This window comes from Diceros bicornis, chromosome 28 (assembly GCF_020826845.1).
Source record: "Diceros bicornis minor isolate mBicDic1 chromosome 28, mDicBic1.mat.cur, whole genome shotgun sequence".
Classification (NCBI taxonomy): domain Eukaryota; kingdom Metazoa; phylum Chordata; class Mammalia; order Perissodactyla; family Rhinocerotidae; genus Diceros; species Diceros bicornis.
In genome coordinates, this window is record NC_080767.1 from 18,429,310 (window position 1) to 18,436,662 (window position 7,353).

The following is a 7,353-nucleotide window of genomic DNA, read 5'->3' on the forward strand; positions in this document are numbered from 1 at the left end:
CACAAGGACATATTATCCTGCAAAAAAGGCATTTTTTCCAAGCAATAGAGAGGACTTCAGGATTTAGAAAGCAACTTAAACAAGACGAGAACAAAAGGTGTTTATGAAAAATTATAGTGAGTAGGTTCACTTGGTTAAAAGGCAGAATCCCCAACCTCCTTCTCACCTCTTCACACTTAAAAGGATGTCGTGGGTTGACCACACGAACAGAATGGTCAAACATTTTTACTATCCTAGCTGAACAGATTCCTGCACCATGAGAGCATTTCCTCTGAGAACGTTCTGCTCTGCACCAAACCTGTACATGTCAATGGGCAGGCCTAGTCTTGTTCTTACATTCTGGATTTCCTTTTCTTTCTATCTTTCTCTCTCTTCTGGTGAAATGTCTTTGCACTGCACCCTCATGTTATCTTTTCTCTCCAGTTCTTTGCTTTGGAATTAGCCTGCAAAATCGGGGGTTAGCTGAGTCCCCCAGACGATTTCCCGACACGCCTATTGCCTCGGCAGGCCATAGCCTGTCCCTCCGCCGTGATCGTGGCTCATGCTTGCCTTGCTTTGATCTTGTTCAATTCCCTGTTTCTGCCGAAGCTCATGTGTAGGCAACATTTCTGAAAATATACTGCCTGAACCTCAAAAATCTCTTCTATTTATCCAGGTAGAGGCACAAAAGTTATTCAAGCATTGAGACCGAAGATGGTTTACACAGATGTCTGAGTTAGCCAAAAAAACACATTGTTCTTATCATTAACATTCCTCCTTGCCGTCTAGGAGCATAGTTTAAGCAGTGCAACCACAAACATTATTCACATTCCACTATTAACCCCCTCGTTCATTTTCTGTGAGACCCTTCTTGAAATTCTAGACCTTCTTTTAAAACAGTGTTCCTAAACGACTGACCCTTTGGGTGTTCGAGCCCCGTTATAAAAATAGAAACGAAATTCAGTTTTAACATCCTTCTGATTTTACTTGCTTAACCTTTGCTTTCCCTCCAAAATGGGAATAAATATAAACACTGCAATGTTTTCACCATTTCTTTAAATGCTTTCTTTAAGGGAACTTACAGTTTTCCGGAGGATGCCCGCATGACGATAATCCCTCCTGCTCCACCATGATGTTATTGGACTAATAGAGAATTGAATGCTATAATCCTTTAAATAGCACTTCAAAATGATTTAGAAAAGCTCAAGTCTGTCTTGTAAGCCCCAGAACTTGTCTCAGAAATCTTGCCTCGATCGGCTTCCCACGTAGAGTGCAACATCATTATTTTCCTCTGGGGAAACCTGTAAAACAGGTTTGAGCTCCATTTCGTGTGTCAGAGTTTTAATTGATTCTTTACCATGTCTATCCACCCCGTAATAGCAGTGCTAAGCACAGGACGTGTTTTTCGGGAATAGTCACCCAGAGCTTAATCTGTTGTTGCATAGCAGACAATTTCACAATGAAAATACATCTGCTTCGTGCCCTGAGAATTTCTTCCTGAAGAAGTGTGCTGTGCTGATATTGACAGTGCAATTCTTGTTAGCCTTCAGGGAGCACTGACGTGGTTCCGGGGGAAATTTAGTCGCTGTTCCTTGCCAGTTCTAGAAAAACAATTTTGTCGAGAAGAGGGGTACCACAGAATGTGATCCTTGAGTTCGTTTGCTTTTCTCTTGCTTCTTGGACCACAAGACAGGAGTGATCCACACGCCCTTATTATAATCCCATATAAAATACCTTCACATATGTTATCTCATTTGGTCCTCATGACAACTTGTAAGGAGGGTGGGGCAGGTATCATTATTCCCATTTTATAGATAAGAAAACTGAGTCCCAAAGAGCCTTGTCAACTACTCAAGGAACCACAGATAATAAGCTCCAAGCAAAGACTGGACAGCAGATACTCTTTTTAGCAATTACCATCTTCCTTGGAATGCAGCCGAGACTGCTCTACCAAGACTTGCTGCAGCAGAATTTCTGTCCCCCAACGCAATTCGTTCATTCGTTCAATCAACAAACATTTGTAGTGAGTACAAAGTTTGGGGCTCAAAATGCAGATCTGCAAAACAAAGGTAGCTTGATTTTTCTAGAACGTCAATTAAATTCTCTCTTGGGCCCTCATTCCTCCTGGTGGCAGAAACTTGTTAATTCTACGTTTTCTCAGTTGGCTCAGGGATTCTCCCCTCCTCCTTTTTTTCCGTGGTTGTATATAAGTCAAGCCATTGGAAGGTGTGTGTGTGTGTGTGTGTGTGTGTGTGTGTGTATGAGATGGAGATGGAGGAGCCATATGGCCGTTGGAGGTCTTCTTCCTGCCCTGACCTCTGTTGAAATGTGTGGTCCATCTGGTTTTCCAACATTTGGTAAATACTGGCATCCTTTGTTGTGTGTGTGTTTTTTTTTTTTTTTTCCAAATCCTGACCTTAAGGCATCTGTAGAACTGCTGGCTTTCCTTCTCTCCACCAGCTTCTATGTTCTCCTTGTAAGTGTGGGAGACGTTGGCTGCTCTCCTGAGCTACTCTGAGGATCTGGGGGACTTCCATAGGGCTATCTCAGGCCCTCTTGGTCTAGCCTTGTCGTAGGTTATTTTTACTCTGAAGCTGCTCTCTCTCGTCCTACTGTGTGTGGGCATGGAGAGAGGAGAGCATTATCCCCATCTCCTCAGGTGTCACCTGGTGTGAGGCCAGGTCTTTTCTATTCCAGGACTTACCAAGCCAACCTGGGTGTATCTAATATCCCTAACACGACTATATCCCCTCACTTTTGGCCTTAGCCCAAGGGAAGGAGGGCAGGATAAGGGCCATGATCAGGGACACTCACCATCATCTAAGTGTCTTGCTGTACTCTCCGACTCTCTCCTCTAGAGCAGGTAATTTTTACTTCCTCTGGGTCAGGGGGTGGGAGGGGGGTCGGGGGGAAGAATTAGCCCAGCAAGTATTTCTCCAAATCTATTGTTTATGCCGGGAGCTCAGCTTTTGAAGGTCAAAAGCTAAGTTAAGTTAACTAATTTAATTCTGCTTTGCTGTGGCCTCCCTTTCCTGAAGCAGTGAAATTGGAATGTCTTAACTGTCCGGGCTGAGAGAAGAGCCATGGGGTACAAGCGCCTGCGTGCGTGCGTGCGTGCGTGTGTGTGTGTGTGTGTGTGTGTGTGTTTGAAAGAGAGAGAGAGAGAGAGAGAGAGAGAGAGAGAGAGGGAGGGAGGGAGGGAGGGAGAGAGAGAACCTGTTAATGCCTCATGGTATTATCCCAAATTTATTTGCCTATCATGTTTCAGATTCTCTGCCAGATGGGAGAATACAGCGATGAGAAGGCACTGTTCCTCACTCAAGATGCTCACAGTCTAGTGAGAAAGGCAAAGAAACATAGGTTGGCCCTAAAGTGAGGTGCGCCATCTCAACCAGTGCAGTGCTGCTAGCCAGCACTATTGGAAGGATGTGTAAGGTGACACTTGTACCTTGCTCGAAGACCTAAGCAAAGACTTTACAATTCTACTATTTCCCTGTTATCCAAGCTATTTGGTGCTCACAATTTTGGATAACTGGTCTGGACTAAGATCCAAGTGGAAAGCCAAAGGAAACTTAATAATAAACCAATTATAATTTTGTATCTGTGATCTCATTGGATCTTCTGCACCTCAGGGAGAGCTAAGAGGGTTATTCCTGGTGGCCCATATAAAGCCAGGGTTACTCAATAGCCTCTTTTGGGCACCCTGGCATGCTGAGAAACATCAATCTGGCATCATGAAATAATTGGAACTTTTACTTCTGTCTCTCAAAAAAGCCGTGAAAGAGAGCATGTTCATTACGTAGAGCAAATCCCCTCCACTTCGTTCATCTTCTCTTTTCTCCTTTTCTCTCTTTTCCTCTTCCCTTCCTATTTATCCTATCTATCTATCTATCTATCTATCTATCTATCTATCATCTATCTATCATCCATTTGTCTGTCTCACATTCCGCTTTGCTCTTTTCCCAGTCCAAACTCCCAACCAAAATCTCTCGGACTGAGCTAGCATAGCCTTCTGTTTTTTTTTTTTTTTTTTTTTTTTTGCTGAGGAAGATTCGCCCTGAGCTAACATCTGTGCCAATCTTCCTCTATCTTGTGTGTGAGCCACTGCCACAGTATGGCCACTGACGAGTGGTATAGGTCTACACCTGTGAACTGAACCTGGGTCACCGACGCGGAGCATGCCAAACTTAACCACTAGGCCACAGGGCTGGCCCCCTAGTCTTTTTTTTCAATAAACATTTTCGACCACTTCTTGTTTGTTTCCTCTCCTTTGCTTTCTCCTTTTCTTCTTCCTCTCCTTCCTCCAGTCCAGTAGCAATCTTCCCTTTTTAATATAAATCTAAATATTACCTTGATACACATAACACAGGTCTGGGGAAAAAATTTGGTGAAGACAGAACCATCCTTAGCCTGCTAGGGGTGGGGGTAGTGGGTAGATGAGAGAGGAAGAGGGAGAGCCCAAGGAAGCAAAGACAGAATCTTCCTTAGTGAACGGAGAAGGTAAGGAAGTATTACTATTTGCAAGTATATTTTTTGGTCCCTGTCAAACCATTTTACAGATGGAGAAACTGAGGCCCGGAGAACAAAATAAGCTGCCCGAGGTCACACAGCTGGTAAGTGACAGAGCTATGATTTAAATCTGGATCTTGGACATTAAGTCCACTGTTCTTCCTACTCACAAGTAGAGTAAATTCCTGGTTTCTCCATAATTCAAATAACTGAGATCCTGCAAAGTAGTAATGGAGAAGTCAGTTAATGGAAAAAAGAAACACAGTCTAACACGAGAACCATGTTTTGTTGGCTCCTTGATGTGGAGATGGTAATGGCTACCTGTTGCCAGAGTGAGGCAAGAACCAAGAGAGGGGGTGAAGCAGAGAGCCAAAGGCGTTGTGTGTTAATAGTACTGGAATCCTATGGGTTCCAAAGTTCATGTGCTAAGAGTCAGCCATAGGGAAACCTGAGAGATTTGGGTTACTACTGAGGAAAATCATGTCAAACAGTGAGAACAAAAAACCCCCACTACTATTTCCTGATTACATATTAGCACATGGACCTTGTAAAAAAATTAAAATGCAGAAGTATACAGCAGAAAGTGAGCAGCTCAGGTAATACCCCAACCCACACTCCCATAACAGTCGTAAGAAATTTTTCCATATTTTTCTATGCAAATACTAATATGGTGGTAGAACAGTAAAATATCACTCACAATTTGTATGATTTTAATTCTTTTGAGTTCGTTAAGGTTTATTCTGTGGCCCAGAAGCTCATCTATCTTGGTGAATGTTCCACATGAACTGAAAACGTATGTATATTCTGCTGTTGTTGGGTAGCATGATCTATAAATGTCAATTACACTAAGTTGGTTGTGAGTATTGTTCAGGTTTACTATGTTCTTACAAATTTTATGCGTACTTGTTCTATCAGTTACTGAGAGAGAAAGGTTAAACTCTGCAAGTATGATTGTGGCTTTATCTATTTCTCCTTTTAGTTCTAATAGTTTTTTGCTTCATGTATTTTAAAGATCTGTTTTATATTTATTTTATTTTATTTTGTGAGGAGATCAGCCCTGTGCTAACATCTGCCAATCCTCCTCTTTGTTTTTTTGCTGAGGAAGACTGGCCCTGGGCTAACATCTGTGCCCATCTTCCTCCACTTTATATAGGACGCCACCAGAGCATGGCCTGCCAAGCAGTGCGTCGGTGCGCGCCTGGGATCCGAACCGGTGAACCCTGGGCCACCGCAGCGGAGTGCACGCACCCAACTGCTTGTGCCACTGGGCCGGCCCCTAAAGATCTGCTTTAAGTGCATAAACTTTTAGGATTGTGATGTCTTCTTGGTGAAGTGACTAAGTGACCTTTTCTTTATTATGTAATATTCTTCTTTATACCTGGTAATATTCCTTGTTCTGATGTCTACTCTGTCTAATGTTAATATAGCCACGTTAGCTTCCTTTTGATTAGTGTTTTCAAGGTATATCTTTTCCTGTTCTTTTACTTTTAATCTAACTATGTCTCTCTCTCTCTATATATATATAGTTGGGTCTTTTCTCTTTTTTTAAGTCCAGTCTGAAGACCTCTGTATTTTAATTGGTGTGTTTAGACCATCTACATTTAATGTAATTATTGACATATTTGGATTTAGGTCTGCCATATTAGTATTGATTTTCTGGTATTCCTCCCAACTTATTTTTTGTTCCCCTATTCCTCCTTTCCTGCCTTCTTTCAGATTATTTAAATATATTTAATATTTCATTCAAATTTTTCAATTGGCTTTTTGGCTATATCTCTTTGTATTTTAGTTAATTAATTGTTTCCTCCTGGGATTACAACATACATGCCTGAACATTTATAGTCTACTTAGCGTTAATATTTTACTATTTCAGGTAAAATCTAGAAACCTTACAATCATACAGTTTCCTTTATCCTTACTCCTTTACGTTATAGGTATCATATTTATTACATCTACATACATTGAAAACCCCACCAGACAATGCTATCAACAGTCATATATATTTTAAAAAGCTTAAGAAGTGAAAAATAATATTCTATTTACCTGGATTTTTACCATTTTTGTTGTTATTCTTTCATTCTTGAAGTTCCAAATTTCCCTCTGGTATAATTTTCCTTTGGCCCAAAGAATTTCCTTCAGTATGTGTTTTATTTTATTTTGATTAATTAATTAATTATTTTTTTGTGAGGAAGATTGGCACTGAGCTAACGTCTGTCAATCTTCCTCTTTTTGCTGAGGAAGATTAGCTGTGAGCTAACATCTGTGCCCATCCTCCTCTATTTTGCATATGGGATGCCACCACAGCAGGGCTTGATGAATGGTGCATCGGCCTGTGCTCGGGATCTGAACCCATGCACCCTTGGCCGCGGAAGCGGAGTGCATGAACTTACCCACTATGCCACCAGGCCAGCCCCCAAAATGAGTGCGCCCAACGTGGGGCTCGAACCCACGACCCTGAGATTAAGAGTCTCATGCTCTACCGACTGAGCTAGCCGGGCATCCATCAGTATGTGTTTTAGAACCTATCTGCTGGTTACAAATTCTCTTAGATTTCCTTCCTTTGAAAATTTCTTTATTTCACCTTTATTCTTGTAAGATATTTTCACTGTAGATAGAATTCTGGGTTGATAATTCTTTTCTTTCATCACTTTAAAGATATTCAACTGTCTTCAGGCCTCCATGGTTTATGATGAGAAATCAATAGTCATTTGAATTATCGTTCCCTTAGAAATAATGTATTGTTTCTCTCTAGACTCTTTCAAGATTTCTCAATATTTTTTTTCTTTGGTATTTAGTAGTTTTGTTATTATGTGTCTGGGCATGGTTTTCTTTGAATTTACCTTGTTTGGAGTTAACTTTCTTTTT

At 41.3% G+C, this 7,353-nt stretch overlaps 1 non-coding gene across 1 annotated transcript; it reads right to left on the reverse strand.

Moving 5' to 3' along the window:
• Positions 1–6,913: 6,913 nt before the first annotated feature.
• TRNAK-CUU (transfer RNA lysine (anticodon CUU)) lies at positions 6,914–6,986 on the reverse strand. Its single transcript has one exon. It is a non-coding gene; the product is annotated as a tRNA-Lys (tRNA).
• Positions 6,987–7,353: the final 367 nt, after the last annotated feature.